Below are 12,096 nucleotides of genomic sequence, written 5' to 3'. Positions count from 1 at the left end.
GAATTATCTGCACTGGTGGTCAAACAGTTCTATGGTTCAAAAACTGAGGTCATGCCAACATTATGATAAAATTTTAATGATTTAGTAGTATAAGATATTGTAAAAAGAATGAAATCATATGGAGGCAGGCTGAAGGATGGTTAAGAAAGATTTTGCATTTCCCTATATCTATTCCTTTCATTTCTTCTTTTCTTGAAGTGAAGCATATCTGCTCAGATGACAGTCCAGAAGCTGCTCTGAACTTAATCTGCAACTCTAATTTTAATTTAGACCCTCTGTGATAGTGAACATGCAGAAATCTATTCTAATGGTCTGGATGATAATGGAAACTTTAACATGATCCTTGGTTCACCAATTAGCAAAATATCAGGTGTCATGCTAATGTTGATTTTCAAATACTTTAGCAGCATGCCTTAATCTATTATCAACCACCATTGGAAGTTCTGTGTTATGGATTATAAATTTGAACTTCCTGTTATTAGTGGAACTTTGTATCTCTCTACAGGTCATGCTGTAAAAGAATCTTTAGTGTAATCTTAAAAAGTTACTGAAGCTTGCAGGATCTTGATTTGATGAACAACAACCATTTTTGTTCTAATGGAAGGAAAACAATTAATCACTCAACTAGAGATTATGATGTCAAAGGGTTAGATGTTGATTGTTTGGTCATGGAGTTAACAAGATCTTGGTAATTTAGGGTGGGTACTGATCTGATATTTTGCAGGTTGGTCTATAATTTTATCTTACTGGATGGTTAAGGAGGTTTGGTTTGTCTAAATTTTTACAAAGTTTACTTCCTAGATGGAATCTTGAAATCAGCTGGTGTATTTGAGCTTGTTTTCCGGTAGCCAACAATTGAATACTGTGGAGTGCATGGGTCGTCCCCTCCTGCCTTCCGATGCTTCTCTTTTCTTCTAACTAGTACTTACACAAGGATTTATAGCAACAATTTTATCACGGAATTTATTTTCGATCTTTAAGTGTCACATAGAGACATGGTTACACAACTGACCAAAAGAGAGGAAAAAATAATAGAGTGACGATAAAGGCTTCAGTGCAAGTACTGAAATGTGTATCAAGAGCTTGATTTTAATTAGTAAATTGTTAATAAATTTCTTTTTGCTTTGACCATCACCAAGAAATTTAACTAAGAATGTTGCTGAGAATAAAATTTCGGTGATGGAATTAGCTATACTTTGACAGACTGAGATGATTTTAATGTATTCCAAATATTTGAGACTGCAGAGGCTGCAGAAAAAGTTGACCCAGAAAAAGTGGGAAAATGGGGAGCTAAACCATTGAAAATCCAGCTTCAGGTACCATGGCCAGGTCTCTTGGCTGAAATCCTGTTTGTTTTGTCAACATATTTGATATAACCAGGCCCCGACCACATAAAGATCATTGAATTTGAACCACAAACCAGGCTCCATTGGTGCACCAAGGGGCTGGCCGGACCCTCTGAATGGCATTATGTCTTTTCCGCACCCCCTTTCAAGGTAATAAATTTTGCTATTTAAGTTAGAGGCGAGACGAAATCAAGGGTGAAATTGGAAAGTACCAAATCTTGCTGATGACTGTTGGTCAAAATCTCACGAGATGTACAATATCTCATGAGATTTTCGACCCACTTTACCTTTTAAGGACGGTAATGGTTGAAATTTTGCTCATTTCGAGTGAAATTTGAATCCTTCGACTCAGAGCTGACTTCCTCATTCTACCTTTGATTTTTGAGATATTGGAATCGATCTTCCTCATTTTTTTTGCGTGGATCTTGTTGGCAAGCTCTTGCATTGCGTGGATCCAATGGCATTTTAGTCAGATCTCGGAGTTCTTCATCAAGGTATATAATTTTTCTCCAAATTATAAAAAGCGCCTTTGTACCAAAAAAAAAAAAAAAAAAAAAAAACTCCAAATTAGATTTTTTCAAATGAATGTTAGAAAATTGTTAGATGGGTATGGAAATAATATATGTTGAATAATGTGGGCAGATCTATGAATTAACAGTGTTGATTTTTTTTTTTGGCAAAATGGATTATTTATTTATTTTTGGGTATCAAAAAATGTATTTTCCTACATATAAAATGTAAAAATTATACATGTATGTCTTTTGTGGTGATGGAATAAATATATGGTGAACTCTATGGGGCGATTATAGTCTCACGGAGTCGAAAAACTTTTCCACCGGATAAATCATTATTTTTTTTTTGTAAATTATTAAAATATTTATAAAAATATAAATAATTATGAAAAAAATAGGAAAAAGGTCTTGAAAATTACAGAAAAATATGAATGGATTTATGTTCTTTTGAAGCGTTGCCCATATGGTTTCATTGCCGGTTTTGCCATAGGCAACCAATTTTCTTGTTGGAAAATTTTAAAAAATTATTTTATATTAAAAAAAAAAAAACATGGGCAAAGGAAAAATTACTAGCTAGGTACATGATTGTTTCTTTGTCTTAAAAAAAAAAAAAAAAACTATATTGATGTTGTTCAGTGACTTATGCCATCATTTTATACAATGATAATGTCTGAGAGTATGAGGCGATCAGGATCACAATCACAGAGGTAGGTTGGTTCATAGTCTCATAGGCATGGGGAGGGTGGCTCACAGCCACAGGGCAAAGAATAGGTCAGAGAGCAGGCATAGGCTGCTACTCCCAAAGTGAGGGTTGACCTTGCATGGCAGGCAATGTAATTTTTGCGGTCGATAGTTTTTTGGAGGTGGCATTAGTAGGTTTAAGGCACACCTAACTGGTACTGAAGGACGTGCAAGTGTGCAAAAGTGTGTCAATAGAGGTGGTGAAAGTAGTTAGAGAGTTAGAGAAGGGGACAAGTAAGAGGAAAGTAGACAAGCAAAGAGTGGCTGGAGCATTGGATGAGGGGGTCTTCTGCATACCCCGTTGATTCTGATAATAGTGATGACGATATTGATCCCGTCGATGTCCGTAGAGAGGAGGTTAGGGAGTTGAGGTGGGCGATGGCAGAGAGCAAGACATCGCTCCATCAGGAGTAGGAGACGTCTAGATCTAGAGCTACAGGGGCTAGACCACTTAGGTCAAGTGGTGTTTTTGGCATGTTCAGGAGGTCACAAAGTTGGAGGGGTGCTCCTCTCTCAAGAAGTTTTCTACAGCGACAAGTTCTGATACTAGAGCAGGATTTTGATGTTTTCAGGAAGAAGGGAGTGAAGCAACCTAGGCTATCAAGTGCATGGAAGAGCATAAAGGGGAAGGTGAAGGAAGCAGTTGCAAAATGGATGCTTTATAACATCATTCCGGCTAACATAGTTACGTAGTATAAAGCCCCTATAATTAGTCCATAATTGACATGATGATAAAGGTAGGTTCTGGTTACCATGGCCCCACCCCTTGTGAGGTGATGAACAAGTATCTCACACAACGGAAGGTGTTAAAGACTTACATTGTAGGGATGAGACCCTTTTGAGAGACGTATGGAGTCACCATAATGTTTGATGCATGGACCGATCGATAAAAAGTCCATCATCAATTTTATGGTGTATTGCAATAGAAGGACAATCTTCTTGAGATCTATGGATGCATCTAGGGAGGTGAGAGACCACAAGTACATTTTTAGACTTCTTTAGGATGTGGTGGGGCGGAGGAATGTGGTATAGATCGTGACAGACTATGGCTCAAATTTAAAAGAGGCGGGGAGATGATGATGTAATCGATGGAGTACAATTTATTTTGGATTTCTTTTGCTGCCTATTATATTGACCATATATTGAAGGACATTAGGAAGATCCGGATTGTGGAAAGCATAGTGGAGTGGGCTAGAAAGGTCACAAACTTTATATATAATCATGGCTACGCTATTCATATTAGGTAGGCATGTGGGGTGACATAGTGCGACCCAGTCTCACAAGGTTCACAAGGAACTACATCGCCTTAAAGAGCATCGATGACAAGAGAATAGGGTTGAGGTCCATCTTTGCATCTTAGGGTTGTTGATTGGATAGGTCATAGGATTTAGGACCTTGACCTAGCACACAACACGTGGCATAGTATCATCAGATGAGTTTTGGACACAAGTGGTGATAGTGTTGAAGATTATGGAGCTTATAATGAAGGTCCTACATATGGACTCCTCCATAAAGGGGCCCACTATGCTCCACGTGTACGTAGCCATTAAGGTCATGAGGTTGGCTGTACATCATCCAAATCCATGAGGCTGTAAGCATTTTTTGAACATCATCGATGATCGATGGATTGCACCCTTTATGCAACCACTACACAAGGCTGGTAAGTAAATATGCAATTTGCTGGTAATTCATTCATTCGATATTGATGACAATCTTGTATCTAATTTTGAGTTTTTAATTGAACAACCTACTTCCTTAACCTCAAATACCAGTACAACAACCACTTGGGGTTAAAGATGGAGCTCATTGAGGCTGTGATGGACGTGGTTGCGAAGTTGGAGACAGACTCGACGTTGCAGTCCCTGTGTAATATTGAGGTGAAGTAGTAGGGAATTAGGACTTAGGATTGCATTTGAATTTTGAAAGCATTTAGGTAACCATTATTACAAATGATTGTAGATCAAGGTTTTCAGGGATAGATTTGGATCCTTTAGATCAAAGGCTATTGTGTAGGGACGGGATAACCTAGATCCAAAGTTAGATCAATAACTCATAGAATTATTACCTTTTACAAGTTATTTGATTATTTATTAGGCAATATCTGATAACTTAATGTTTTGGCCATAATTTAGTTGAGTTGTGGGTTCTCTATGGCAAAAGTGCAAAGAACCTAAGGAAGGTGGTGATCTAGGTTCTCCCGCAAACTTGCTCCGTTTATGGATGTGAAAGGAATTGGTGCACCTTTAACTTGATCCACTCGAAGAGGCAGCGCAAATTGGGATCTTAGCGCCTAATTGATCTTGTATTCATCCATTGTAACCTAAGATTGAAAATGCAACACACAAAAAGCCAAGTGGGAGTGATGGAAAGTAGGAGATCATTGACCTTGCGAATATCTTTTTGGTGAACTCAGATGATGAGTTCGTTGGTTAGGGGAGGGCAAGGGTGAGCTGGTATTAGACTAGCCTAGAGGTAGGCTTGACCCAAAGATTACTCGTCATGCGGGCATTGATGTCAATGCATTCATGGCTAACAAGGGTTAGGAACATGCACATGAGGCATTTGATATTCTTAATGAGGACTGGACGATGGCCCTATGCAACAATGATTTTGTGCGTTCCACAGACATGTAGGATTTGGATGAGACCTTGGCTCCTAGTCAGACTAAGCATATGGGGATGATGATGATGGTGGTGGTGGTGATGATACTGAGGGTGGTGATGATGATGATGGTTATGGTGGTGGAGTTCCAGAGCATTTGGCGATTCCAGTACTAAAGACACAATTGAACACTATCAAATTTATTGGGAAGACATAGTTCACGTATGCCACCCAAGATGAGCACCATGGTGGCATACCTCATTATAAGAGCAAGGGCTCCACATCTAGGGGTACTTACACTAGAGGGCCCGTGGCCAGTTCCTCACCCTAAGCCAGAGGGATGCTGACATGGCTAGCTTGGCAGACTCGATGGGATTGATGAGCTTGGGTGGCAGGGAGAGTGTGGGGTCTGCACCATATGGGGATTATGGGCTTGGCTAAGGATTTGGATGTCCAAGATATATAAGGGAGCATATGGTGGGGCATATGCTAACTCATCTGTTGGTTCGAGTGCATATGCTTGGGGTATATGGTGGCTCATTTGTTGATTCTAGTGGTATTTTTGCATATGGATATGGGGATGGATTGGGCGGATCACTTTTGGAGTCCATCATTGGATATCCATCAAGGCATCCAGTAGTACCAATACCAGAACTAATACCGGTGTGATGCCACAAAGATTCTCAAATGATGTTAAAAATTAACACAAGCATTGGCTTCTCATGAGGCATTAGTTCTTACCCTTAAGACACTTTCTATAAGATGGGTTGGCTATTTTATGTGGATGATGCAACTTGCAGAAGGGCAGTGTGCGACTTTATGGACCACTATATTGATTTTTATGTCATGGGCTGAGTATGTCCACTATTCGTAGAGTTACATGGGTCAAGGGATGGAGCTAGGCTGCCACAACAACTATTATTAGGATAGAGTATGTTTGATGTGTATTGTAATTTGTAATTCATTCATGGTTGTCAAGGCGACAAGGCGATGCTAGGCGATAAAGGGCAACGAAAACCAAGGCAACACCAAGCAAGGCAATAAGGCATTGCCTAGGCAACAAGGCAACACCAGGTTGCCTTGACCTAGAAATGGGCCAAGGTGACAAGGCTGCCGCCTAGGCGCGCTTAGGCAGACGCTTTGACAACCTTGAATTCATTTATATATTTTTATGTTATACACCTATATTGTTTTAACCGTGTACTACTGACTACTAAGTTCTTCGCTTGTACTTAACTACTTGTATATCGAATTTTAGTTCTTGTCTTTTTTGTTGCATTTTAGTGAAAGTCTTAGTGTTTTCTTGCAACATATCCATATTTGCATTTGTTAAAATTCATGTTCTAGACTTCTAGTTTCACCCGCATATAACTGGACATATGCCGATCAAGAACACCACTTTGGTGAGCTTTTTGGCAAAAATAACTCCTAATGTATTTCTTGGCCTCAAATTAGATTGGATACCCAAAGCTAGGCCAAAATAACCCAAAAAATTGACTGAAATTTACAGTCGAAATAAAAAAGAATTGCAAAGTTTTGCCGAAATTTTGGAATTTTGCCCATCTCGCACTATGCCCCCTTTGAACACCAAGAGGGTCCAGTAAATTCCAGGATATTTTAGGATCCTATGTTGACCTTTTGTTTTTCTAATTGGATTAGTGGTTAGAGTCCTTATCAGAGTAGGAGTCCCAATTTGTAGAATGGTCTGAGTGACTTAGTTGGCCTTTATTTATATTAATAATATGACCAGAAGAAAGCAATTATTCCCGATGTGGGATTATTACAATAAGATATCCTAAACAGACAATTCTACCCTTCTTAATGTTACTACTGTATTACAACACTCCCCCTCAAGTTGGTGCATAGATATTTATTATGCCTAACTTGCTTGTAATATTACTGAAAGCTTTGGTACTCGAACTCTTTGTAAGCACATCAGCCCTTTGATTATCAAAAGTCATAAAGGAGATATGGATCAGCCTAGACTCAATCTTCTCCTTGATGAAGTGTCCATCAATCACCTCATGTTTGGTTTTGTCATGCTATGCTGGATTCTGTGCTATACTGATTGCTGATTTATTGTTCGAATACAGCTGTATGGGTGTCTTGGAAGCTGGTCCAAGCTCTTGAAGTAGTCCCTTCAGCCATAACACCTCACAAATTCCTTGTGCCATTGCTCTAAATTTAGCTTCAGCACTGGAGCTGGCAACCACTGCCTTTTTGTACTTCTCCAACTCACCAAGTTGCATTCCACGTAAGTACAGTACCTGGAGGTAGACCTTCTATCATCAGGACATCCTATCCAATAGTGTTCATGAGAGGAAATCAGAATTCCTTTTCTGGAGTAGCCTTTATTTACCTTAAAATTCTGTATACAGCCTCCAAGGGTGAAGAATAGGGTTCATAACATGTATTGGCTTACTAGACTAACAGCAAATGTAATGTTTGGTTGAGTATGAGATAGGTAAATCAACTTCCCTACCAACTTCTGGTAGCCAGTCTTGTCTACTGCTTCTTCTTCCTTTGCCTTCAGATGTAAATTGGGCTCGATAGGAGTTTCAGCTTGTTTGCACCCCAAAATCCTAGGCTCAGTCAACAAGTCCAGAGTATACTTTCTTTGAGAGAGAGAGAACTACCGTTGGGTTGAATATACCAAGTCAAGGCCTAGGAAGTGTCTGTATCCCCATATACTTGATCTCGAATTCTGTTTCGAAAAAAGTTCTTCAGGGCTGAAATCTCTTCATCACTGCTTCTGTGTTAACAATTATCCACATACACCAACAATATAGTTGTATGAAAGTCAATTTTTTTTTTAACAAACAAAGTGTGCTCAGCATTGCTCTATTTGTAGCTAATGGACACCATGGCTTTATGGAATCTCTTAAACTAGGCTCTTGGAGACTCTGCTTCAGTCCATACAAGGCTCTCATCAAGTAGCAAACTTTTCTATGAGTCTTAATAGTAGCACACCCAAGTGGTATGTCCATATACACTTCTTCCCAGATTTCTTCGTAGAGAAAGACATTTTTCACATCAAGTTGCTGCAGGCTCCATCCTTGATTTACTAGACACGAAAGAACCGTCCATATTGTACTCATTTTTGCAACTGGGGCAAATGTCTCTTGATAGTCTACCCCGTACATCTGAGTGAAACCTTTGGCTACCAATCTTGCTTGTATCTCTTCACAGTCCCATATGCCTTGTGCTTGACGAAAAACACCTAGTTGCACCCAACAATCCGCTTTTCTATAAGTACAATCATCAGATCCCATGTCTTGTTCTTTTTATGGAGCTTTCATTTCCTCATCCATTACTTCCTTCCAGTTCGGGTGAGCCAATGCTTCCGGCCATGTGGTAGGAACAAAAGTAGAGGACAAAGAAGAAACCAAGCTCTGAAATTCTGGGGACAGGGACTGATGAAAAAAATTGGAAATTGGGTGTAGGTTCGTGGTTGTTTCCTTAATGCACCTAATAAGTTCAAACAGGGATCACAAGCTGGTTTAGGAATTGACTTACTAGGAGTAGTTGCTTCAGCACTAGGAGTAGGAGCTTCCAATCGACTAGGCATAGTAGGGGGACCTTCTTTTGCTGATCTCCATTGATGAGTTTTTAGTGGAGATGTTAGAGTTGGTCATTGCTACCATTGCACACTACTATCTCGGTTTATTAGCGGTTGTTCCTGTCTAATAACTCCATCTTCTAAGCAAGGTTCATCAGTAGGAATTTCAGATGGAATATCCAAAGGAGGGATAAGGACTGGAACCTCTTCACCAAGTGCTGTCCCCCCTGAAGAGGTGTAGGGGCAAAAAGGGAATTTGTTCTTGGAACCCAACATCTATAGATACAAGCATGTGACAAGAGGGAGGATGATAGCGCTTGCCCTTCTGGGTAGTAGAATAACCAAGGATTATATCGTAGCTCACGTAGATCAAGCTTATCATGGAGATGATGAATTCAGGCAAAGGCTACACACCTAAACACTTTAAGAGGAATAGTAAAGGCTGCTATCCCTAAGAGGACTTTAAGGGGACAGCGTTGTTGCAACACTAGGATGGCATTCGGTTAATGAGAGGCTATAGTGAGAATGGCATCCCCCCAAAAACAAGGTAACACATGCATAGTAAACATAAAAGAGCGGGCAACCTCAAGGAGGTGTCTATATTTGCATCTAGCCACTTCATTTGGAGGTGAAGTGTCAACACAACTAGTCTGATGAATAATCCCATAGTCTATCAAATAAGAGGGAAATTCCCCACCCGAATACTCAGTCCCATTGTCAGTTCCCAGGATTTTCACAGTAGCCTCAAATTGGGTAATAACCATTTTATGAAAAATTTTAAAACAAGAAAGAACATCACTCTTTTGGTGAAGCAAATAAACCCATGTGGTTCTAGTGCAACAATTGATAGAGGTAAAACCAATGATAACCAAAAGCAGAAACAATACGATATGGACCCCACTCATTATAATGAATAATAGAAAAATGAATATTACTACGGTTATCAGAAATAGGATAAACATGTCTAGTATGCTTTGCCAGAGTGCAAGCACCACATTGAAAGTCACTTAATTTAACCCACTTTCAAATATAATTGGAAAACTACCCCTAAGAAATGTATACATAAAATGGAAATATTTGAACATGGGAATAGATCTAATGCCAATACAGAATACTCATTTCAATTGTTTTGCTTTTTTAAATCGCTAATGCTTAATTAACTCAGGGAAAAGTTTAGATAAAGTGAGTCAGGGGATGTGGCGTAAACGATGATGCCATATAACAAAGTGAAAGGAGTAGGAGAACTGAAACTGGAGACCGTAATCAATGTTGATGGAGACCCATCTAGCAGATAGAGCCCCCCTTGCTGTTTACCATTGCCAATCGTACATCCCTTTTCCAGGTCTTGAAACACACAATAAGAAGGAAGATAGGTTATTTTGCAGTTCACACTTCACACTAGTAAGGCTACTAATAGATAAAATATTAGCAGAAAGTTTAGGAACATGCAAAACAAATGACAACATTAAAAAAGAAGAAAAAATGATGGGACCCTTTCTACAAACAGGGGAAAGAAACCCATCAATAATGCGAACATTGTGATTCAAAGGAATAGAGGAATATTTATGGAACATAGTGGAAGAACCAGTCATATGATCAGTTGCCCTAGAGTCCATTATCCAGGAGGAATGACTTATGGTGACATTGTGACAATTAAAGGTACCCGTGGTGGGATTTGTGTCAGAAGGGGGAACCATGACAGATTCTACATTGGCACTGGAAGTTGGTGTAGAAGACAACACTTCTAGTTTGGCCACAAGATGTTGGAGTTGATCTAAGGAAAGAGGTGTTGGAGCACTTCGATCTTCTAGATTGTCTTGATGGGCTGGTGCTTAAGGATTTGCACTCCGATTAGCATTTCGTCCTCCTTGACAAAAAGTGTGCTGGTGGACTATGAACTTCAAGCACTTGTCTTTGGTGTGACGGTCTCAACCACAATAATCACATTTAACTAGGGTATGGGAAGAATCACTTGAATGTGTCTGGGAGCCTCCTCTAGCAACCACCAATGCAGATTACTCTGGCATTTAAGTGTGAAGCATCCTTGTCTGGAGGTTATCTTTAGTGTCAACCATAGCATATGCCTGCTAAAGGGATGGAAAAGGTTCCTGTGAGAGGATGTGAGCCCGTATCTGATTATAATTAATTGTCAGTCCATCCGAGAAATCATAAACACAGAGCTTATCTTCCCACCTTTGATATGCAACAACATTAGTAGCACAGGTTGGAGTCAAACATCCTTAGAAATCAAGAGTCTAATAATATCCACGGAGCGCATTATAGTGATGGCCCAAAGTGAGTTCCTTCTGTTGTAGTTTGATGGATTTTACGCTGAGTCTTGAAACACTCAGACACTCAGTATCGTTCCCCAACCTTCGAATAGGTTTCCTTGGCAACTTTCCAAATCGTGGCAGCATATGGAAGGAGGAGATAATTCTCTGCAATATTAGGTTCAATGGTATTAAGAAGGAACCTGTAACCAAGCATTCATCAGTATACCACTTGTTTGTGTTGTACCAAGAGAGGAGGGCTTGACAGATGTATCATGAAAATAACCTATAAGGCCACGAGCACCCATCACATGAGAAGCAGAACGAGACCATTGGAGAGATAATTAGTCTTGTTAAGTTTTGACAAAGGTCACCCAGAATGAGGAGAATTTACATTCCTGTGAATTGGAGTTTCCTCCATCGCAGATGTACTAGAAGTGGTGGAGCTTACAAAAATGGAGGCCATCACACAAAATTAAAGAAATGACCAAGTTGAAGACAAGATTACAACATTAATAGGGAAAAATAAGCCCTTGGTAGGATAAAAGTGCTCACCACTAAGGGGAAAATGCCATAGAACGGAGGTAGTAGGCTAAAAAAGGGTTAGAAGATGAAAAGCAAGGGAGTGAAGGCCCCCAAGGAAGATTGCAAAGAGGAGGCAATACCTAAGGTCCTTCCATAGAGGAAAGGGAAAGCCGGCAGGGGTGATCGAGGGCCTTAGAGGCCTTGCGGTTGGTTGACGATGGCCCTAAGAGCCTCATAAGAGGAAGGAGAGGGTCCTAGGACTTCGCATTGGGCTTGCGAAGGTTTGATAATGGTCCTCAAACCAGGCGAAGCAACTAGCGGTGGTCCTAGGCTCCTGTGGGAAGTGGGCAAAGGGTTTTTGAGAGGGGAGAGAAAAGAAGACGGGAGGAAGAGGTGTGGTGGAGCTGAAGGAAAATTTTTTTTTCGAGGATTTCTTAGATATGCGGCTCTGATACCATGTTGAATGGTCTAGAAATCCTTTCTTATGTTTGGGAGACATAGTAGGCCGTTATTTATATTAATATAATAGATTTTCCAATGTG

At 39.9% G+C, this 12,096-nt stretch overlaps 1 protein-coding gene across 2 annotated transcripts in view; it reads left to right on the top strand.

The window, feature by feature from the left end:
- LOC149010647 (Polynucleotidyl transferase, ribonuclease H-like superfamily protein) overlaps nt 1-12,096 on the top strand; it is a 35,557-nt gene that overhangs the window by 11,386 nt on the left and 12,075 nt on the right. The gene's annotated exons all lie outside the window — the stretch shown is intronic.

This window comes from Hakea prostrata, chromosome 7 (assembly GCF_041222555.1).
Source record: "Hakea prostrata isolate BN-2017 chromosome 7, UWA_Hpros_2, whole genome shotgun sequence".
NCBI lineage: Eukaryota > Viridiplantae > Streptophyta > Magnoliopsida > Proteales > Proteaceae > Hakea > Hakea prostrata.
This window is presented reverse-complemented; position numbering and strand designations above follow the sequence as displayed.